We start from the raw sequence: 24,851 nt of genomic DNA, 5'->3' as shown, positions 1-24,851 counted from the left end.
TGAACAAAATAATTCATTGAAAGAGAGAATTGAGTTCAGGGAAATGAATGATTATGAGTTAAACCAAGCAGTTAGTAAACAAAACAAAAATTTGAAAAAATAGAAGATAATGTAAAACATCTCATTGGAAAAACAGCTGACCTGGAAAATAGATCCAGGAGAAACAATTTTAAAATTATGGTACTTCCTGAAAGCCATGATCAAAAAAAGAGCCTAGAGATTATCTTCCATGAAATTATCAAGGAAAACTGCCCCAATGTTCTAGAATCAGAGGGCAAAATAAATATGAAAAGAATTCATCGATCACCTCCTGAAAAAGACCTGAACAGAGAAACTCCTAGGAATATTGTGGCCAAATTTCAGAGTTCCCAGATCAAGGAGAAAATACTGCAAGTAGCTAGAAAGAAACAATTTGAGTATTGTGGAAATACAATCAGGATAACACAGGATCTGGCAGCTTCAACATTAAAGGATTGAAGGGCTTAGAATGGGATATTTCAGAGATCAAAAGAACTGGGATTGAAACTAAGAATCACCTACCCAGAAAATCTGAGTATAATACTTCAAGGGACTAAATGCTCATTCAATGATATAGAGGACTTTCAATCATTCGTATTGAGGAAAAGACCAGATCTGTATAGAAAATTTGACTTCCCAAGACAAGAATCAAGAGAAACATGAAAAGGTAAACAGGAAAGAAAAATTATAAAAGACTCTCTAAAGCTGAACTGTTTACTTGACTATATGGAAAGAAAATATTTATAACTCTTGAATTTTTTCTCAGTATTTGGGTAGATGGAGAGATTGTACATACACACACACACATACACATGTATAGATAGAGAGTACAGGGTGTGTTGAATTAGAAGAGATGATATCCAAACACACAAAAAAAAAAATTAAAAAAAATTAAGGGGTGAAGGAGGAAAATAAACTAGGAAGAGAAAGAGAGAAATGGAACAGGGCAGGCTATAACTCATAAAAGAGATAAGAAAAATCTTGTTCAATGGAGGAGAAAAGGGAGAAGGGGAGAGGGGAAAAATGAAGCTACTCTCTCCACATGTGGCTGAAGGAGGAAATAACATACTCACTAAACTTGAGATGAAAATTTATATCACACCACAGGAAAGAAGGAGAGGGGGCGACAAGTGGGGTGAGGGGAATGTTAGAAGGGAGGGCAAATGGGAGAAGGGAGTCACTAGAAATAAACACTTTTGGGAAAAGACAAGGTCAATTGGGGGGAAAGAATAAGGGGGGATAGAGTAGGACAGAGGGCAATATAATTAGTATTACACAACATGATTATTATGGAAGTCTTTGGCAAAACAACACATATTTAGTCTGTATTGAATTACTTGCCTTCTCAGTGGGACTGGGGGGAGGGGGAGGAGAGAAGTTGGAATTCAAAGTATTAGCAACAAATGTTGAGAATTTTTATTGCATATGATCAGGAAATAAGAAATACAGGGAATGGGGTATAAAAATTTATCTTGCCCTACAAGAAAAGAGAGAAGATGTGGATAAGGGAAGGGTGGGGTGTGATAGAAGGGAGGGTACATTGAGGGAAGGAGTAATCAGAATGCAAGGTATTAGGAAGTGGAGGGAGGGGAGTGATGGGGAGGAAAATTGGACATGTTACAAAGTGAGGTAAAAGCAATTAGTATTAAAACAATTGACTGAATTATTTACTGAGAATAAATCAATGACATCTTTAGTTTGGGGAAAATAATTTTAGTCTAAATTTCCTAGAGGAAGGTAACCTCGGGTAAAATTTGGCATTGATGGAAAAGTTAAGGTTTCAATGGTAAATTTCATTTTATGATTGCTATTTAATCAGGAACTAGAACATGTATAGAAAGGCATGTAAGCCACTTAAGACTTTCCTCAAAAGATGTTCCTCAGCCAAAGTGAAACTATAATAATATTTGAAACCTGGTTATTGGAACTTGCCATTTTTAGAATCTTTGGGACTATTAAGTGACTGTTCTTCTGAGTCTAACTCCAGGTATAAATAACAAGAAAGGCGGTCTGAGCTTCCAATCTATGATGCCAGTAAGCCTGTGAGATGCTGGTATGAACTGCAAAAGGTGATCTCATGGGAAGGTTGGGAGAGCAGCTGTTCAGCCTGGGCTGAGGTAGGATTCTCCTGACTCAATTTCCCCACTGACATCTGGAAGACTTTAAGCCTGACTGAATGCAAGTGGACAATCTAATCCTGCCTGGAATTGACATGAAGTTGGGGAGATATTGTATCCCTGCAATGTCCCTACTCTTGGTGGCCATTTCCTATAGTCAAAGGTTTGTAAGCTTAATACCAGATCTATTAAATTATAGATTATTGGTAGGGGAACATCTGAGGTTAAGTCTAAAATTAAGCTATTAGGCATAAGACTTTAGACCAACAACAATAAGTTAGGGTCCTTTAATTTTTAGTAATACTGTGGAGACAATTAGGTCAAGAGCTTGTGAAGTCAGCAACATAAATATTATTTGTGTCTCAGTTGGTTAATGTTTAAAAAAAAATTCTTTTGTGGTTCATATGGTAAATGCTTTAAAAAGAAGTATCACTTGACCAAAAGTTTGAATTGTTTCATCTGTTACAAACTGTGTTAAAAATGAAAATTAAAATTAAAAAAAAATAAAAGTACTTGAGAGGACAAAAAAAAATTAAAATGATGTATTTGTCAAGAAATGTCCATTCCCAAAAATGTACACAAATTTTGAAAATCTGATGATTTATCAACTTTCTCTTTATGATGTTAAGGGGTGACAGGGTTCAATATCACATAAGAAAATTCCCATTTCTCAACTAATTAAACAAAAAGAAAATGTATATAGGGAGATCATTTTAAAACTATTTAAAAATTGTGGTGTCCTCCAATTAAATGGTATATACATTACATGTTCTAAAAAGCAAAGTCTCATTTTGTCTCACAAAGACCTATTCCAGTGCTTTACCTTGGTACAGTACTGATTTTAGGATCTTGAAAGTTTTGCCAGTAGAATACAAACTTTGACAGGTTCTCTCAAGCTGGAATAGCTTTGAATACATTCACGTAAATAGACTAAGTTTACTTTTCAAGAACCTGACCAACTACCTATGGAGATACTCATCACTTACAGACTTATCACTTGATAATGAATTCTTTAGATTTTATCAACCTATGAAACACAGAAAAATATTAAATTGCCCCTGTCTAAGTGACCCCCTTCTACTTTTGTAGTAATAGTAATAGAGTAGCAGAAAATGCTAAGAAAAATAAAGTTTTTGAACCATCTGTAAATATTAACTCAACTATTAGTACTGTGAGAACCTTGACCAATGAATAACAGACAGGCATACTGGTAGAGGAAGTGACTCAATCAATCTCAATTTCTTGTTGTAAATAAAACTAAAAAGTAAAAGGAATTTGCCACCAAATTGTAGAATGCCTTGCAGGCTCTCCTTGAAAATGTTAGTGAAACAATTGTTTTTATTATATATCCAAATGTGGTGAGAAATATAATTTTGTGTGATGTTTGGTTACTTCATATTGCAGGACTCATAATATGCATTTGTAAGAAGATGCTAAAGAAATGATCGAGCAGAAAAAATTGTTGCAGAGGATAAAGAGGTAAGGAAATTCTATACAGGATGCAATGAGACCCTCCAAATTAAATCGACGTGTGGCATACTTAATATTTGGTAGTATCAGTACAAAGATGGGAATAAGAAAAGATGGCAAAGAAAAGAAAATATAAATAAATTATAAGAAATGAGAAAGGTCAAAGGCCTGGAGATAATATAGAAATCTAATACATATATCATATCTTAGAGAAGAGAATTAAAGAGATGCTAGACATGGTGATCTACCAATAACATCATCAGAAAAAATATTCATTTTTTAACAGACAAGAAATGGCTGGATATCAATATGGAAGTCATTTCTGAATTGACTGTCTATAAACAGTCTGATAATTGATTCAGAACAAAGACAAAACTCAATATATATCTAGAAGAAATAATAAAAATAAGAAGATCACACGGCATACAATTTAGGCAACTCCAACATGAGGTATTTAAACTAATTATCCACAGCAAAAAATGGGGACTGGATTGAAGAATGGACATCAACACAAACTATTTCCATTTTCTAAGGAAGTTTAAGTAACATAAATCAATCAACACAACATAGAAATGAAAAGAACCTTAGATATTATATCAGTTACAAAAAATTTAATCTTCTTACTAAGTTGAGAATCATGGCAGCCAGGGACAACATTAGCTTAGGGCACAAATTCATTTTTAAAATTAATTTTTTATTTTGCAAAAATCTGTCCTGTCTCCCTCCTACCCTCTGCCCCATTTGAAAATGAAAGATAAGTAAAACCCCAATTATCAACATGTAAAGTCAAACAAATCATGTCCAAAAAGAATAATAGATACCTTATTCTGCATTTAGAATCTTTCAACTCTCCTTCAGGTGAGTACCATGTTTTATTATCATCATTTTATCTGGAATCATAATTGGTCAGAATTCCTAAATCTTTCAAAGTTGTTTGTCTTTGTAATATTTTTGTTATTGTATAAATTATTCTCCTGGTTCCATTCACTTCCCTCCACATCAGTTCATGCATATCTTCCCAAGATTCTCTGAATCATCTCATTCAATCATATTTTATAGCACAAATGTATTCCAGCACAATTACATGCCATAACTTGTCCAACTGTTCCCTACTTCAGGGGTGGGGAACGTGAAGCCTCAAGGCCACATGTGGCCCTCTAGGTCCTCAAGTGATCCTTTGACTGAATCCAAACTTCACAGAACAAATCCCCTTAATAAAAGGATTTGTTCTGTAAAACTTGGATTCAATCAAAAAGATTTCCCACCCCTGCGCCAGCTGGTAGCCATGCCCTCAAATTCTCATTCTTTGCTATTTCAAGAAGTTATTAGAGTGTAACGCTATATATAAGGAAGAGCAGGTAAGTTAGTTTGACTGGAATGTATAGTATGTGAGGGAAAGTAACATAAAATCAATTGGGAAATAGAAATAGAATGAATGGAAAAGCATTTACAAAAATACTAGTAATATTGATTCAATTACCATTTGTAGAGGGGAAAGCAAGGGAGAAGGCTATCTATGTAGTGAGATGGCAGATTATAAAATGACTGAGGTGAAACATTGACAGTTGAGTCTGACATAAAGTGGGCTCTTATCAGTCAGGAGAGTATGGCTCCAGGATAGGAGTTCCCAAAATGAATGTCTTAGTTTCTTCAGGGAGATTGGAGCCAGTTATGTGAAGAAGGGCTTTAAATGATAAACCGAGGAATTTTTTATTTTGTCTTAGATACAATAGGAAGTTGCTGAAGTTTCTTGAATAGGATAGCAATAAGGTCAGAAATACCAATTTGGGGGCAGTATGGAGGATATATTAGAAAAGGAAATGACTGGAGGCAGGGGGACCATGTAGGAGATTACTTCAGCGGTCTAGGCAAGAGGTGATAAAGGCCTGAGCTAGAATGGTAGCCAAATAAGCCAAGAGAAAAGGGTGGGTGTAAGAGAGTAATTTCTAGAAAAAGAATCTGTTCTTGTTTTAAAAGATCAAAAGAATGTTTACAAATTAGCTTGAATCCTATAGAAACTACTACAAGGAAAAATGACCGCTTCAACAGTTAATGGATAACATTTTGGACATGGCTGACGTAGGGATTTGTTTTCTTAAATGTGCTTATTTGTACAAGAATTTTGGTTTTCTTTTCTTTATTTTCCAGTGACAGAGAAGGTAGAGATGATGGTAGGGAGGGGAGAGGGGGAAAGGTTTGATAATTCATAAAAATTAAATTTGTTTAAAAACAAACAAAAAAAGAGTTAAAGTATAACATTGGATATTCAGTGTAAATTAGCATTTAGCAAGGAACCGGTCAAATGAGCCCAATCTTTATGAGCATGTGTAGAATGCTTGACTAATACAATCCCTACACGGACTTTGGAGTGTGCATAGACATTTTATAACTAATTCCAGCCCTCTAACCATGTGGTAAATAGAAGATATTTTGATTGGCTATAGAGTTGAAATTGGAGCGCATTTAAAAAGCACTAGTCAGCTAGAGCCTGAACTTGGTCAGTCTTTTTCTGACTGGTTAGATTTCAGAGAAAGAGACAAATATGTAAGGGGAGAGGCCTAGAGCCCTCTCCGTCTGAGGTCAACATGTGGCCAGTAAACATGAGACTCTTTTCTTTCCTTCTTTGCATTTGTTATTTCCTGTTTTAGGTGAAGGAAATAACTATGACCTTATGAGCTTAAAAAGGTCAGGAGAGTGAGCCACCAGATTCCCAGAGCTAGAATCTATGCAGGAGTTTGCCCAAAGCCAGATGGTGAGGAGCAAATTCCCCAATTTGCTTGATCTATCCTTGCAGTTGTGGAAATGCAAACATCCACCTACCAGTCATGCTGCATTTGGAAATAGAAATTGGGATGAAACTGAGCCCACTCTACCTAGGAACCAACTTGGCAGAGAGGAGAGGATGCCCCTAGATATTGGGGGGGGGGGGGGGGGGGGGGCGGGGAGAGTTTGTCCTGATCGTATTATATCTTTCAAGCAAATATTTGTTCATAAAATTTAATTGATAGTAACTGGTTAAATGGAATTGGGGTGATAATTGTTAGCTGCAAATAGTGGAGGAAACACACAAGAAAGGGGCTCAAGCCAGTAACAATAGAGAAGAAAGACTCCAACCTCCCAGGGGCATTCACTGGAACCCTGAAGGTTAGATGTAGCTGGCCTTACTTTTGAAGAATAAAGCCACAGTATAGCTACAGAGATTTATATCTATTCTGTCTTTAAGGAGTAGGAAACTGAAGAGGAGAAGTGTTCTGGAGAAAAATGTCTAAATTAAGCAAAATCCTGGGGATTCTACTACTGTCCCAGCTCAAGTCACCCTCTGAACTGTGTCTGTGCACATCCCCTCCTCTCCCACTTTTCAGCTCTTCTTTCCCATTAAGTGAACTCCATGAGATTAAGGGCTAACTTGTTTGATTTTACTTATATTCCTGTCATTTGACCGACTACCTGAAACCTAGCAAACACTTCATAAATACTCTACTTATCTATCTAGGGAGGAGTCATTCTGGGAAACAGTATACAATGACTGTTGCCTATGGACCTTCTAATACTTGCCCCTCAGGGATTTCAGTTCATGTTATGGGGTAGGGAATTTTCTGGCATCCATATGGTTTGATCCACCACCACAATGTAAAAGTGGGGACCTCTGAAGTCAACTAAGTAAAATCCAAGAAATGTATAACGTACACATTAAAGCCTAATTATAAGAGACCCAATAAGGACAGACTACTTTTTATATGAGAAATGTAAAATGTATGTATAAGATTATTAGTAACTGGATAGTTAGAAAGAAAGACTAGGGTATAACCGAATGTGATGTGATTCAAAAAAGTAAAACCTTTCAGGAAAAGGTAAAAAGAGTAATTATTTTATACAAATGAGGTACAAGAGGAAGAACTGAAGTAGAGAAATGAGATGGGGGAGGAAGGCTCATAGCTCTGGAACCCTGTTATCATCGGAAATGGGCTAAAGGGGGAACGATAGGTATATTTTTAGAAGGGTATAAAAGTCTTCTAAATTCAAAAAGAAAAGAAAGGCTAAGGGGATAAGGAGATGGGAGAGGATAAGGGAAAGATTTTTAGAAGGAACCCTACTTACGTCAGATTTGAGTTAAAAAGGGGACAATGTATACATTTAGAAGAGAATAGAAATCTTCTAAATGTATAAAAACAAGAGGGTGAGGAAATAGGATGAAGGGGGTATAGAAGAGTGTCTAGATTAATGGGAACGGGATAAAGAGAGAATAACATATATCTGTAAGGATATAAAAATCTTCTAAATTCAGCTAGACAAAAGAGGGTAAGAGGAAAAGGGGGAATGAGGGTAAGGGAGGGATCTTTGGAGAAGGGTTGGCTTAGTAATAGGAGGGTAAGGATGGGGGTAGAAGTAAAATAGAGGAGTCAGGAATGATAGGAAATAAGAGATACACACAAAAATCAAAAAAAGAGCAGTAGTAGAATTTATTAGAAAAAAAGCAGGAGTAGTAATCATGATCTCAGACAAAGGAAAAGCTAAAATAAATTTAATCAAAAGAGAAAAATAGGGAAACTACACTATATGTCAGCCATATTAATCAATATTATTTTTTACTATTTTGAATAACCAGACAGCATAAGATTGGAATATAGCTGTGGTACAGGAAACAACAAGTTGGTAGACATAGAAAAATATGGAAAGACCTGGACTTTTGAACAGAGATGTTATCCACCCTCAGAGAAACAGAGAACAAATAAGTATAGTCCAGTCTTACATAGATGCATAGAATGTATATGTCTATATATGAGTATGATTATAGACATCTAAGTATTTGTATGTGTATGTATGTATATATGTATATGTGTAGATATATGTATATGTATATACACACACGTGTGTGTGTGTAGATGTATGTGTGTATCTGTGCTTAATTATAGCCTTCTTGAGGGTCTGGGGAGAGAAAGGAAAAACAGAAGAAAGTAAGAAGTACACCACAGAGAACAAGGAAGCAAAGAAAAGATGGACAGCTCTGGATGCAGTGTGTAGTAGTTATTATACAAGCTTTCTTGAAACAGAAATTTATTGCTGTATATTTTAAATCTTCTTTTACATTTTGCTGTGCACATGGGAATTATTTTTTTCTTTTCTAATTTTCTATTTAGGTTTTAGTGTTTAAGTTTATAATGTTTCTTTTTATTTTCTTATCATGGATTTCAGTTTAAAATAAATTAACTTTTAAAAAAATAAAGTCAATTGAGTAAAACCTAGTTTACTTTTTTGAGTAATTGAATACCTTTTTTAGTAAATTACTGTTGAGTAAACAATTATAATTGAGTAAATCATATGATAATAAAAACCTAGGCCAGCAACAGCATAGAATCAGTAAAAGCAAGTAATTGAAACAGGAAAATTCGAACTCATTCCCTAAATAAATTTATACTTACTCTCCTACTCCCCAACATAATCCAAAAAGGGAAATTCTCACTTACAGAAAGGGGTAAACAGCACAACTTCCAGGCAATCATAAACCCTGTCATTTATGGCTCCTGGCATTCTGACCAGGCTATACCTGTAGCCATCTCCAGAGCTGTCTCACTTCCTAAGATCCCAAAGCCTAATCAGAAGTTGTGGCAACCAGGTGGATCAGTGGTTAGCATACCAGGCCTCAAATTCCTGAGTTCAAATCTAGCCTCAGACACTTACTAGCTGTGTGACCCAGGACCTTTGCCTCAGTTTCCTCATCTGTAAAATAAATCAGAGAAGGAAATGGCAAAATACTCCAGTATCTTTGCCAAGAAAACCCCAAATGGAGTAACAATAATCTAAGCTTGAAGTATATTACTTCAAGGCTTGCACCACAGTGGTTGTATTATCAGAGGAGAAAAGGGAGCATACATAAGAAATGCTGAATTTGAGACTGATAGAGTAGAAGATGTAGGAGAAAGTAGTGTTTGAAAGTGTCAAAAACTACAGAGAGATCAAGTAAGTTGAGAAATGGAAAAAAAGGCTATCAGATTTAACAATTAAGATATTACTAGTAAACCTTGGAGAAAACCATTTCGGTCAAATGGAGGGATTGGAAGCCAAATTGCAAGGAGCTGAGAAGTAAGCAGAAGTTGAGGGAGTAGAAGCAAAATGTAAATGAGTTTTTCTAGGATTTTGGCAAGGAAGAGGAGAGATATAGGATGATAACATGAGGGGATGGAAGGGTCAAGTTAGGGGGTTTTTTTAAGGATGGAAGAGCCCTGGGCCTGCTTATAGATAGCTGTGAAGGAAGGAGCCAGCATTTAAGGAAAGAATGAACAGTGAAATAGGGATGTTTTTCAGGTGTGAAGTTGGGGAGAAGAGGAAGCTCATAGCAGATGTCCTCAATTCCTCGGTAAAGTAAGAGAAAATGTCCTCTCCTGCAAAGCAGTGAGACATGGTATTGAGGCAATGGAGAAAGAAGAGAAGATTTGAAACATGTGCTGTGGAAATGCAACAATGTATCAACAAGGAGCCCAGCATACCCAGGATGGCCTGCCATATAAGTTCTTAGATCTGCCTTTCTAAAAGGAAAGCAACTTTGGAGAGGTCAACAATCTGCTTTAATCAAGCACATATATCATTCACTTAGCTCAGGGGAAAAAGAGAGCTTGAACTTCAGAGAAAATACAGAGCAATAAAGTTCAACAGACAGGGCTTCCAAGTGTCTGACCATAAGCAATAATACATCACAGATCAACAGACAGACCTGACCATTACATACATACATAGTTACTAGAGAGAGAAGCACCAACATCTGGGTTTTCAAAGCCAGGGGGCTCCTTAGCAGCTACCCAGAGTCTCCTCTGGCCAAACAAACACTTCCAATGAGTAAGCCCCAAAGTAAAACCTCACCTCAGAGTATTTGTACACTTTTCAGAGCCAGAGGGCATCACAACCTTTAAGAGTCAGTGCCTCATTAGAAATTAACAAAAGGTGTGGGCCTTCCTACAAAACAAATCTCTAGTAATCAAGTTCCTGTAATGGGCAGCCCCATTAATAGGTGGGGAAAATCTTTAACTCTCATTAACATAATTAACATTACAGATAGTTAATTTGGGAAGAATAAAAGGATTTTCCTCCAGTAATGTAGGAGGAGATTAGATTAATTTTAAGTAGAATGTATCAATATAATTGCACAATATCCTCTAGTGCTATTCAACAGTTTTGAGTATGAGTAGAGAACCATGTATGGGATATCAGTCAAAGATGAGTTTTAGCAAGAAATGAGAGGTGAGAAAACAAGGAGAAAAGGAATTGAAGGAAGACTACAATATACAGTGGAAATGACTAACTGTAGAGTAAAGACTATGAAGGGAGGAAGGTGAGACCAGAGCAGGTATAACAGACTGAGAGAACAAGAAGGAATAGACCCTAGTCCCAAAGTTCTTGAGAAAGAAGGGAGAATCTCCCAGTTATTTATAAGTGCTACAACTGAGATTGAGATAGGGCCATGTAGACCAAGTTAACCTCTAAAGATAAGTGAAAATGGCATAAGATGGCATTGCCTTACTATAACAAAGACTTTCCTTCTCCTTCTGGGCCAGTATGCAGAAGAGTGCATAAGAGAAGTCTACCCACTACTGGAAAGGATGTACAGGATAGAGTCTTCTAGGGGAACTCAGGTTTCCCTGAGTACAAGAAGGTGGAAAGAGTGAGAAAGGAAGACATCTAGTATGTAGAGAATGACAGAATGGGAGTTTTTTCAGAGCACAATGGAATGGAAAGGACATGTCAGTAGAAAGCCCTTTCTATTATTACTTTCCATTTGCTTTGTATGTATCTTATTTGTACCTATTTACCTGATTACCATTAGAATATAAGCTCCTTGAGGGCAGGGACTGTTTTTGTCTTTCTTTGAATCTCAATACTTAGCTTAGAACCATCTGAGTAAGAGTTTAGTAAGTGCTTCTTAACCTGATTGGTTAGTTGACTTCAGAGGAGAGGGTTAAAGTGAATGAGAATGAGTGAGAAGGGAATGGTAGTACATGGAGAGATTTCCATCTGAAGATAATGATTGAATCATAGGTATACAGTGGAGGAGATGGGATTTTGTTAGTTATAGGATGGGGTGAATATTGGTTGACTGAGGTTCTCATCCTCAAGGTTGATAATAGGGAATGGTATCAGTTTGTTATCTCCCAAGCATCAGAGAAGAAGGTACTGAGCCAGCAGGGAGATCAGTTTAGGTGTCTGAGTTAGCAACAAGCTGGCAACCTAGTCTCTAGAGGTAGTAATGATGCCACACACTTTTGCCTCATCCTAAGATAGTACGCTGCCAGAAGATGCCCTTGTATGTTGAATATTCACTTGGCTCACTGTCAGGCCTGAGGTTTGAGGCCCTGGTCCTGAATAAGGTTATCATGGTGGGAGATCAGATTGCCTATAATATTCACAACTGTATATTTTTCTTTAACCTGTACTTCCCTTTTATAAATAGTATGAGTTTCACTTTGGTTTTATTCTGCCCTTACCTCTTCTTCCTTTTGGTTTTTTCTCTTCTTCCCCCCCTCCCCCCCTTCATTTCTCTCAAATAGCCTTCTGAAATAATTAGTGATTTACCCAATATAATGCCCAAAGGATTCCCACATTTTGTTAGTGGAATATGACTTTGCCATTCACACAGATGTTGCCATGGAAACTTGGACCATAGAAGCCTTGTGGGACCCAAGACAGGCATGTGTTTATTGGTTGGGCAGTTTAACCATCATTCCTCAAGTTCAAATGGTTTTGTGCTTGACCTGAGAGAAACAATTCAAAGCGCCTAGATAATCTAGGATATTGCTCTGAGAAATATTTGTGTTGCCATTGGGTGGCAGGGTCCCATGGATCCTATCCATGGAGAAAGACCATAGTGTCCAGGAGAATAAATGAAGATGCCATACAGAGCTGCCAGAACATGAAACAGATTGGTAGGGCAGGTACAAATAGACAGATACTTTCAGACTACAGCCTGTGGGGGAACTAGATCTGCACATCTGAACAAGTAAACTGGGAAGACTATAAATAGCGACACTTTGCTCCTCCCTTCCTTCCTCTTAAGAGAAGACAAGTTTATCTATTTGGTGGCTAATCAGCTCATTATCTGTTTTCTGTTGTCTCTTTTTGATTGTTCTCCCTGGTGCTCTCCTCTCTCTAGGCTTTCTCCTGCTTCTCCAGCAACCTGACTGACCACTGCTTTCTCATTCTCCTTTTTTGGGTTTTCATCCAGATCACTCCTGCTAATAGCGCTTGTCCCCTAAGTCTCTGTGCTGGACCCTCTTCTCCCCTCCTCCTTTACTGGTTCACCTGGTGAATTTATCAGCTTGTATGTACTCAATGATCATCACTGTGTTGATGATTCTCAGATCTATTTATCCAGCCCTAACTACTTGCCTATTGTGACTCCAGCTCCCTATTTGACATATGGAACTGCAGGCCCCGTAGACATCTTGAATTCAACATATCCAAAACTGAATTCATTATCCCCAAATCCTCCTGTCTTCTTCACTGTCTTATTATTTTGAGGGTACTACCATTTTCCCAATGACATAGGCTTACAACCCAATAAGCTCCACTCTGCTCTTCTTTCTTTCTCATTCTCCCCTCCATATTCAGTCTGTTATCAAATTCTGTTGATTTTACCTCTGTAACATCTTCTAATGGGCCCCTTCTCTCCTTTGATATTGCAACTACCTTAGTGCAGGTTCTCTTTACCTTCTTCCTAAATTATTGCTACAGCTTTCTGGTCCCTTTCCTTGATTCCCTTCTAGTCTATCCTCCAGTCAACAATCAAACTGATCTTCCTAAACAGCACATTTAACCATATAACATCCCTGCAACTTCATTTAATAATAAATAATAATATATTAATATAATAATAATAATAAATTCCCTTTAATCCCCAGGATCAAATACAAAATCTTCTGTTTGACTTTCAAAGCTCTTCATAATTTAGCCCCTCCTTCCCTTTCTAATCTTGGGCCTCAATCTCTCTTCACATACTCAGTAATTCAGTGACACTGGCCTCCTTGCTGTCCTTCACATAAAGCACTCTATCTTCCAATTCCTGATGGTCCTCCATGCCTGGAAAGCTCTGCCTCCTCATTTCCATTCCCTTGTTTACTTGGCTTCCTTCAACTCTCAACTAAAGTCCCATCTTCTGCAAGAAGCCTTTGCCAGTCCTCCTTAATCTCAGCTGTTCCCTCTGAAATTATCTCCAATTTATCACTCATGTATGTGTAAATATATGTATATATATATATATAGATAGATAGATAGATAGATAGATAGATAGATAGATAGATATAGATATATATATACCCACACATAAATATGTGGACATATAATTGGAACGTTTGGCGTTGTTCTTCAATCAGTTTTAGTTGTGCCTGACTCTTCATGATCTCCTTGGGGTTTTCTTGGCAAAAATACTGGAGTGGTTTGCCATTTCCTTCTCCAGCTCATTTTACAGATGAGAAAACTGAGACAAATGGGGATAAGTGACTTGCCCAGGGTCACACAGGCCCTGTCTGAGTGTCTGAGGCCAGATTTGAACTCATGAAGATGCATCTTCATTACTCTAGACCTGGCACTCTGTACACTGCACCACCTGGCGTCCAGTTTGAACATAGTTATTTTCATATCGTTTCCCTCATGAGACTATGAGTTTCACGAAAACAAGGATTGGTTTGTTGGGATTTTTTTGCCTTTCTTTCTATTCTTAGTGCTTATCACAATACCTGGCACATAGTAGATATTATAGTAGCTTGTATAATAGTATTACAGATAGTAGCTTAATAAATGTTTGATAACTTGCTTCTGTGGCACTGAGAATTTTGATTATCCCATTTAGTTTTGTGCCTGTGCAATTCAAAGGACTATCATTAAAAAAAAAAAAATTATCAGCCAAAAAACTTGAAGTGCTTGTGTTGGCTATTTCATTTAAGGGAGTAAAACTTGGGGGTGGGGAGATAATGACAACATAACCCTTTCAAAGGGCAGGAATCTATTTTTACTGTGCAAAGCTGTTCTGGAGGCACAATGAAAGCTGGAAAGAAAATAGCATTCTTCTTTTCCTTAAGTCTTTTGATGTATATATCACCTTGCAAAGGTACCCAAGGCCAGTGGAAAACCTAGACTGTTCCTTAAGGAAAGCAGCCCTGAGGCTGCTTCTCACACAAAAGTTTGAAGAAAAAGTCTGGCCCAGCAGTTCTCAAATTGTAATCCAACTCCTGGGGGGTCCCAGAGACCACTTCAGGGGGTCTGCACAGTCAAAACTATTTTTACACTAATACTAAAACATTTTTTGCCTGTTTTAATACATAAATTTCATATATATGTGTGTGTGTGTGTGTGTGTGTGTGTGTGTATAAAATATAAAATACTGGTTCCTTTTCCAACTATATAGCTTTGTGAAGTCATATTTTCTTTACACTCTTCATTGCCCTTAGGAGCCTTTCATTTGTGCATTGGAATAAAAAAACCTTTTAAAGAAAAAAAAAGAAAATTTAAAAACAATCTTTAAAAGTAAAACAGAAGAGGAAGATAACCTGATTGTATCACAAATGAAGAAAAAAGGGGGGGAAGAAAGCAGGATGTTGACAAGGGAAGAGTGGACAATCCTGAAGTTGCTGTCCCATCTGAGACAGGCATAAGGAAGTCACATTTACAAAAAGAAAAAAAAACGTAAAGGTAATATTAAGATGTATAGAAACTCCTTTATTGTTCAAGTATGAAATTATAATAGGATTGTTGTTGTTGTTCAGTCATTTCAGACTTTTTGTAACCCCATTTGGGGTTTCCTTGGCAAATATCCTAGAGTGGTTTTGTTGAGTTTTGGGGTGGTGGCAACAAGGATGGGGGGTGGGGTCTGCCTCAAAGGAATTTGACCACTCCAACCTCCTTTCAGTCACAGTATCAAGGTTTGTTTTGTAACACCAATGAGGTGGGTAAGACTCCTAGTAAATCTGTGGTTTCATAGGCATAAGACTGATTCTTATATATAAGAAAAGACAGAGAGGAGATCTGAATTGGATTTAAGAGTGGTACATAGCCTGGGATGGTCCAGGTGCAGACAATAAAGGGAGTTAAGTGGTCAGAGAGCCACAGTTAAGGGGCAGTTAAAAGGGCTATTGAGCATCTAGGTAGCCTGGGATGGTCTAGATGCCTCAGGCTAAATACCAGAGCAAAGACATGGTCTTCTCCTTTAGGGTTCCAGGTCCCATAACCCCATCGGTTTGCCATTTCCTTTTCCAATTTATTTTACATATGAGGAAACTGCAGGTTAGGGGACTTGCCTAGGATCACACAGTTGTAAGTGTCTGAGATCGGATTTGAACTCAGAAAAATGAGTCTTTCAGACTCTAGGCCTGGCACTCTATCCACTGGGCCACCTTGCTGCCCTAAAATGAGGTAGGTTGTATTCCTTGCTGAAAAAAATAATTAGAACCTTGATATAAATGCATTTTTAAGAGCCTTCCCAATATATCTTTAATGGCAATAGAACAAAATATTGTTTATAGGAAACACAGATTTAAATTGAGTGAACATGCTAAAATTTTTTATGACTAAGTGGATTCCAGAAAATTATGAGTTGGAGTTAAAATTTGTTATGAATATTAAATGATAAAGCATTAAGAGCAATAAAGGAACAATAAGCCAGTGCTACCATTTCAACTCCCCTCTTTGTGTCCACAGTTTCTAGATATTGAGAATCCAAAGCCATTTCCCACCAAACCTTCTTTTATGTTCAACACTAGCATCCCAGACCTGGTTCTTCCCAACTTATTCCTACATTATCTACCCCTGAGCCAAGGACTAAAAGTGTCTCTGGGAGAAGTTTAGAGAAAGAATAGGCAAATGATGTCTGTTCTGCCTCCCCTGCAACATATAACTATAGCCCCTTGTCATGTGTGCTCCCATTTTCCTCTTGGGGCCATAAGAATATAATTTTTGACAGGGTAAGCTGAATATGAAGGGAGAATACCTAAAAAAATAAAATAAAATTTACCGTTGAATAGAATGTACTAGGAGTAAGATAAAAGGAGAGGTAGAATGTAGCAAATCATCTCACATAAAAGAGGGGAGAAAGAGCTTTTACAATGGAGGGGAAGAAGGGGGGAGATGAAAGGAAATAATTGAGCCTTACTATCACGGGATTTGGTTTAAGGTGGGAATAACATGCACTCAGTTGCATATGGGAATCTATTTTACTCTGCAGGAAGGCAGGGTGGAAGGGGATAGGAGAGGGAAGGTAATAGAAGGGACAGCAAATTGGGGAAAGGGATAATCAGAAGCAAACATTATTGTGGGAGGACAAGTCAAGGGAGAGAATGGAATAAAGGGAGGACAGGATAGGACAGAGGGAAATGTGGTTAGTCTTTAACAGCATAACTATTATGGAAGTGCTTTGCATTGTTACACATGTATAACCTATATTGAATTTCTCAATGAGGGTGGGTGGGGAGGGAATGAGGGAATATGGAATTCAAAGCTTTAAGAATGAATGTTAAAAATTGTATTAGCATGGAACTGGAAATTAAGCTATACAGACAATGGAGTATAGAAATCTATTTTGCCCTACAGGAAAATAGAGGGGAAGGGGGATGGAAGAAGGGTGGGTAATAGAAGGGAGGACAGACTAAAGGAAGGGGTGGATGGGGTGCATGCTGTCCTGGGGTGTGGGGTGGGTAGCGATGGGGAGAAAATTTTGAATTAAAATTCTTATGGAAGTGGATTTTAAGAACTGAAAAATAAATAATATATATATTAAAAGAATATAATCTTTGGTTGCTTATATTTTAAAAGATATTTTGGTGTTTCATGGCTAGATTTTTTGTCTAAAAGCTGGGACAATTTACTCTTTTGTTCAGAGCTGCTTTGAACCAGGGCATTGTGTTTCAAATGGAGCTACTCGAAGAAATCCTTAAACCCAAATCATTCTGACTTTCATTGAATAGCCAATAACAGCCTCCAGCCCAAGCCTCTATGCCTCTTAGTTTAAGTTCTGATGGCTTAGAATAAGTGTAAATATCAGTTATTTTCTGTTTTGGCTAGAAACTTCTTTCTGATCATCCTTCCTTCCCAGATTGCTATTTTAGGTCATATTTTGTCTCAGTTCTTAATCCTTGAATGGATATGGCCTCAGACAAACTGAAGCCTGAGAAACAACCTTGATTTAGAAAAGCCAAGGTCATCCACCAAATCCCAGGCCTGAGCCAGTCATCTTGACTTCTGTCTTGTCACTGGACTTCTAAGATTGTGGAAGACAGCTGACAACTTTGCAACTTTGTACAGCTCTGTTTCACTTAAATTTAATCCACTTGCTAGTCAAGGCATCACCCTGGTGATGTCACTGGTCTTCTTTGAAAATAAAGGCCTAGCAACAACAACAACCCCTCAGCATCTACCATGAGATCTACCAACTCATGGATCAGAATCTCTCTGTCTTTAAACCACGAGTCCCAAAGAAACAATCTTAGATTGCAGAGAGTTTAGAAAAGAATTAGTCCTAAGAAACTGGGATTGCACTACAATTTGGCAGAGAGAGAGAGAGAGAAAGTTGGAAAGGGAAAAATTAAAATTCTGCAAAGGAACAAAATAATGTTGAAAATAATTGTCAGGATGAAGTAAAATCTCAGATCAAAAGTTTAGAGGGGAAATACATCTTACTCTGAGGATAGAGAGAATGGGAGACATATGTTGAAGTGGAGATGAAGGTAGGTCACTTATTCCTTATAATCTCAGTGTTTTGTTTGAAGGAATAGATTTGATTGGATGGGTATAGGACAGCATGAGGGAGCAGGTAAAGAAATTGAAGTCTGAAGGAATCACTAGATATATCTATTCTCAAAGCTCATTTTATTTACGTGTTTTTGAAGTTCTACCCTTGTATGGCTTGTTTTGTCATTCCAAGCTCATTAGTAGAAAGCAGTCTGTGCACATTATCAAATTCCAGAGTTTCAGCAATAAAAAGGAGATTTTGAAAATAGTTAAAAGCTTTACTTGTCAGGGTACCCCAGGTAACTATAGAAGTTTATTTAACAATCTCAAGAAAATAAAGTAAAATAGTGCAAGAGTCAGGGGGAAATTAGACTTTACCCCAAAATCATTCATCCAGCCAACCTAGGAATAATGTTTTAAAATTTAAAACTATGTTTTCAGTTTTCCACAGCATTTCCTAGCTTATCTACAGGAAAAAGAGAAATTTGAGCAGGTCTTTGAAATGTAAATCAATCCAAATACACATCTCCAAGTAATTACTGGAGAGGTCATGCTGGGCGGGGACATTAGTTATGTAAATCAATGGTGAGCTTTAAGTAAAGCTAGTTTTACAATTCTGAATCACCAGATCACAATTAGGGGATTTAGTATAAATGTTGTATTGGGTTAGCAAAACAACGGTGGGGGGGTTTTAAGACCAGCAATTCTATTTGGGAGGAGTGTATAGAAAGGGGAGTGAATATGTTATATGTTCCTCAGGATGAGGAAAATTCCAATATGATTTGCCATTGATCCCAAGGGATAGGAAACAGCCAGTTGGAGTGGCCTGTAATTATCTCGTGTTGGGATACCAGAAGAGCAATCAGAATGACAGGAAGTTTAAGTATGATTTCCTTGATTGGAGCCAATGTAAGTAAATGTGGACTTTTCCATTGATAACTGAAGGTTTCAAAGAGAGTTGAGGATAAAAGAAGAGATGAAGAAAAATAACACTTTACAACAAAAGAAACAAAAGGAAAGGGAGGGAAAAGTGAGAAATCATTTTAAAACAATGAATAAGTAGTATTGAATAAATATTGGAAAAGTTAGACAGAAGAAGGAAAAGTGGGAAATCTGAAAACAAAACTCATGTATCAGAAAGGGGGAGGAAAGGGAATATATAAACACGAAAAAGAACTACAGAAGTTAGCAAACAATAGGTTTAGTTCTATGGGTTTGGGCAAATATGTACATAAATAAGACAGGGAATGAAACTGCATCGATTTCTAGGAATGCAGGTTTATATTAATGTCTCTGTGCAAAAGACTGAGAATTATATTAAAGGAAGTGAGGTCAATCATTCATTTTCTTGATAGAATAAATAATATAATTAAGTATGAGGTAGTAGAAATCAAATTTAATATATAAAATATTACCATGAGTCATTCATGAAATTAAATATAAAGAAAATTGGTTATAGCATAGATTGTTTTCTAAAAGAAGGGGAAAATGACCTTGTAAGACCCAACAATATATTGCCTACATGAAAGACTCAAGACAGAAAGACACTTACAGGTTCAAAATGAGAAATTGGAAAAAATAATATTCTGCCTCAGCCAGAAAAATCAGCTGTTACTGTCATGATTTGAGGTAAATCTGATTTCAAGACAGAAATCAATGAGAGCAAAATATAGCAACTCTGCCATTATTAGCAGCACCAATGACAGCAAAAATATTTCTACCCACATAAATACCTAATGAGATAGGGACTCTTCTTAAAGAAAAAGCCTAAATTAGAAAAATCTAGGTGAACATGAATACAGAGAACAAAAATGAGTTTATTAAAGAATCAGTTTTTTCAAATAAGAATTTATCATATTCTGGGACATAAAAAATGTATAAGTGCAAAAAAGCAAAAATCTTAAATGATTAGTAATTTGTAACACAGAATAGTAATCAATAAAGGAATGGTAAAGGTAAAGAAGGAAGGCACAGACCTAAATGAAGACTAAAAATTATCTGTTAAGCATGATTTAGTACACAAAAGAGAATAGAAAAAAACTTAAAAGAGGACATCAATAAACAGGGCAGTTTTGATTCTATCATATTAAATGTAATATATACTTCACAATGACTTAACAATTCTCAGCAATACAATGATGCAACACAATCCCAAAGGACTAATGATGAAGCACACTATCCACCTCCAGAGAAATAATTGATATTGTCTGAGTACACACTGAAGCATGTTGTTTTTCACTTTCTTTCTTTTTTCTTTCACCTTTCTTTCTTTCTTTCCTTGTTCCTTTCTTTCTTCCTCTCTCTCTCCCTATCTTTCTTTCTTCTTCTTGTACAAAATGACTAATAAGGAAATGTTTTACATAATTGCACATGTATAACCTACATCTGATTGCTTACCTCTGATTGCTTAAAATCTCAGGGAGGAGGGCGAAAAGGAGGGATGAAGGAAGGAATACATTTTGGAACTTAAAACCTTGTGTATGTATACACACACACACACATACACACACACACACACACACACACATACATATACTTCACACACAAAAAAACCAAATAGTAGAAGTTCAAAGAACATGTGGAAATCATTTAAAATTATAATAAAGATAACAGCAGTAATAAAACATATCAAGACTTATGAGATGCAGCTAAATTTTATTTCCCTGAATGACATGAATTAATGAAGGAGAATATGAATGAATGACTTACAGATTAAATAATTATATTATGTATATGACATGTATATATATAATTGTATAATACATAAATAATTATATAAGCAACAAATTTATGGATTTAAGTAACAAAAAAATGGCCAAAATCAAAGGAGAAATTAACAGAGTTTTAAAAATATAACTAAAATAAGACAAAAAATTAAGAGTAATACTGCAAACTTCTCATTTAACCAAATGGAAGAAAAAGGGAAATCAAATTGTGAATTTTTTAGGATGGAATTCGTAATAATCAATGGAGTAATAAAGAAAATGGATAAACTAGTACAGGAAAAAAATTCCAACAAAATTAAAAATGCAAAAGGAATTTATTGATGATAGATATATAAAATACCCCAAAGCATCAAAACTAGACATTGAAAGGCAAACAAATTAATTTCAGAAAAAGAAGTTGAGGTCATTAATGTATTTTCATGTTAAAAACATGGCACAATGGATAAAGTCCAAGACTTGGAGTCTAAAAATGTAGCCATATCAAGAAAACAAGAAAATTCAATTCAACAGGCATTCATGGAATGCCTACTATGTGCCAGAGATTGTCCTAGCGTGCTAGAGATGCCTACATAAAGGGAATAACGACTCTCTTCAAGTAGTTGTGTTCTATAAAAACAAGTTTTAAAAAACTAAAGCCCATGGATATTACATATATGTATATGTGTGTGTATATGTCAGTATTTTGATGATTGCATTTCAGTCATTTGGTTTCCTTTATCTCTATGCACTTTATTTATTGAACTTAAAAACAGAGCTTTTAAGTGTTCAATAGACATTACCAGACTATTAAAGGGATCTGTGACCCAAAAAACATTAAAAATTCCTATGTTGGGGGATAGTAACATGCACACAGATGAATAAATTCAAAATACGTATAATATATACAAAATAAATATACACTTAATAAACTCCAATGACTTCTTACCTCCTCCAGGAGCAAATGATAAAATCCTTGTTTGACACCCAAAGTCCTTCATAGACTAGCCCGCTCCTACCTTTACAGTTTTCATGCACCTTACTACCTGCCACATTTCTTTCTGTCTAGTGACACTGGTCTCCTGACTGTGCATGACCAATGCATTCCATCTCTCTGTTCCAAGCACTCACTCTGGCTGGCCCCTGGAATGATCTCTCTCCTCCATTCTAACTACTGACCTCCCTGGCTTCCTTTAAGTCTCAACTAAATTCCCATCTTATACAGGAAGTCTCTTACAACTCTACTTTATTCCAGTGCCTTCTCTTTTAAGAAAAGTTAATTTGTTTTCAGTTTTCAACAATCACTTCTATAAGTTTTAAATTTTCTTCTGCTCCCTCCTCAAGACAGCATGCAATCATATATGGGTTCTACACACACATTCTTATTAAACACATTTTCACATTAGTCGTATTGCATAGAAGAATTGAAATGAATGGGAGAAACCATGAGAAAAAAACAAAACAAAACATAACATAAGAGAAAATACTTACTGCATTCTGATTCCATACTTCTTTCTCTAGAAGTGGATGGCATTTTGCCTGAAGACTAGTTTGAGAATGTTTTAGGTCCTTGCATTGCTGTGAAAGGTTAAGTCTATCAGAAACAGCCCTCACACACTGTGGCTGTTATTGTGTATAATGCTCTCCTAGTTCTGCTCATGTCACTCAGTATCAGTTCATAAAAGTCTTTTCAGGCTTTTCTGAAGTCCTACTGCTTGTCATTTCTTATAGCACAATAGTATTCCATTACATTCATATACTACAACTTGTTCAGCCATTCTCCAATAGATGAACATCCCCTCGATTTCCAGTTCTTGGCCACCACAAAAAGAGCCGCTATAAATATTTTTTGTACCTGTAGGAGGTTTTCCATTTTTATGATCTTTTTGTATTACAGTACTAGAAAAAGTAAGTGGTATGCTATTCAAAGATTTAAAGATCCCGAGGCCTTTCCAGGAATTGGCAGACCAGGTCCTGGATCAAGTTTCCCTTAGAGCATTTAAAGACTAATCTTTATGCCCACATGCCTTTCCTCCTGGGTGGGAGACTCCACTCAACTAGAAAAACTTTGAAAGAATTTAATCATTGTGTTCCATTCAGTCAGGTCTGAGAGATAGACCTCCATTTGTCTAGATTGCCCTAGACTGGATAATCTAGATAAGTGATCAGAGTCACAGCTCCTCACTAGAATAAGCCCACCTCTCATTATAATGTTCATTTTTCTCATTAATTGTTAAACAATCAGAATTGATTGCAATGCTCAGGAATAGCCATTCTTCCAAGGGCATATAAGCATTGAGCATGTTCCATGAGAGGCTTCGGCATTCAAGAGTGTCACTGACCCCTTTTACTAATTATTGCTGGCATGATTAATAAAATATTATTATTTCTTGAACATTTTATACATCCCAACCAATAAGAATACTAATGGTATACTTTATAGAACTGAATAAAATAATGACAAAATTCATGCAGAATAAGAAAACATAAAGCTAAAAGCTAAAACAAGATATTATCAAAGTGTGAAAACATTAAAAATATCCTTTTTATTTCATCTGAAGCATGAATAAATATTTCTCTAGTCTAGAGTCCTTTTGACTTTTCTCATTAAAAAAGTGTGAGAAAGATGAAGAAAAGGGCAGTCATATTGAGTAATAACCAAATTTTGCACACAAAAATATTCTTTTTCTGGCTGACATTGTCCTTCCTCATTGCTGGAAGAAATGAGATTTATGACCTGCCTAAGAGTAGTGCACCTTTGCCCATTCTGAAGGGATTAGAGTATTGATCACAGGAAAGAGGGTCCTTTGTGCCCTTTGGAGTAGTCAAAAGAGGGAGTTGAGAAGGCTTAGAAAAAAGATTGTGTGGCTATTGTTTTATTAGACAAGGAGTTGTTATGGTGTTATGGACTGCTTTGATAATCTGGTAAAGCCTATGAACTCTTTTTTTAGGATATTGTTTTTAAATGCACAAATGACATCTGAATACAAAAGAAATGAATTCTACTGAAATGCTGTTATCAATGCTTTATTTTAATATTTTATATTATTATTTTTGTAATATTTATGAATATTATTTACAAACAAATTCATGGATCCCAGGTTAATAATTAGAGGAAATACAATGTTAATCTAAAACTATATTTCAAGATACTGTGAACTTTTCCTTGTTCAAGTTTCCTATAAACATTACCTCAAATTGTATTGTAGCAGAAAGATGTCTGAGGACATAGGGGACTATGCTAGTTTAGAAAATTTCCCTCTCTAATCTAGAAACATTTGATTTAGAATAATGTTAAATAACCTTTTAAAACTTCTGTTAGAATTCATGTGCCTAAAATAGAAATTACAGTATTAATGTTTTTATTCCACAAAGGGAAATTACAAAAAAGAAAAATAGGGTAAGAACTTTGCAAATGTTAAATTGGACTTTGCAAATGTTAAATTACTTCATTAAGTGTGAGTTATTATTATTTATAATCTCATTTTTGTTTCATTTTGTTTTTCATTTTTCTTATATTTATATGTTTATCATTGGAAATTAAAGTATACGTAAAGTACACCCATTGTATATATAATACATAATGCAATTTATATATGTGTCCATGTATACACATGCACACACACACAGCATTTGATGCTGTGAAAGAGTTGCCTTAAAATGTAGAATTCCTAGGTTTGAAAATCAAAAGCTGGTCCAATAGAAGTTGATCATTAACTCTGAAGGGCTAAGCCATTAATTCTGCCCACAACCTTCACATGATATATGGTTCCAGTTAGTCAACAGTTAACAAGCATTTCTTAAGGAACCATCCTAATACCTGGGGATACAACCACCAAAA

This window comes from Notamacropus eugenii, chromosome 3 (genome assembly GCF_028372415.1).
Source record: "Notamacropus eugenii isolate mMacEug1 chromosome 3, mMacEug1.pri_v2, whole genome shotgun sequence".
Lineage (NCBI taxonomy): Eukaryota > Metazoa > Chordata > Mammalia > Diprotodontia > Macropodidae > Notamacropus > Notamacropus eugenii.
Note: the sequence above shows the minus strand (reverse complement) of the source record.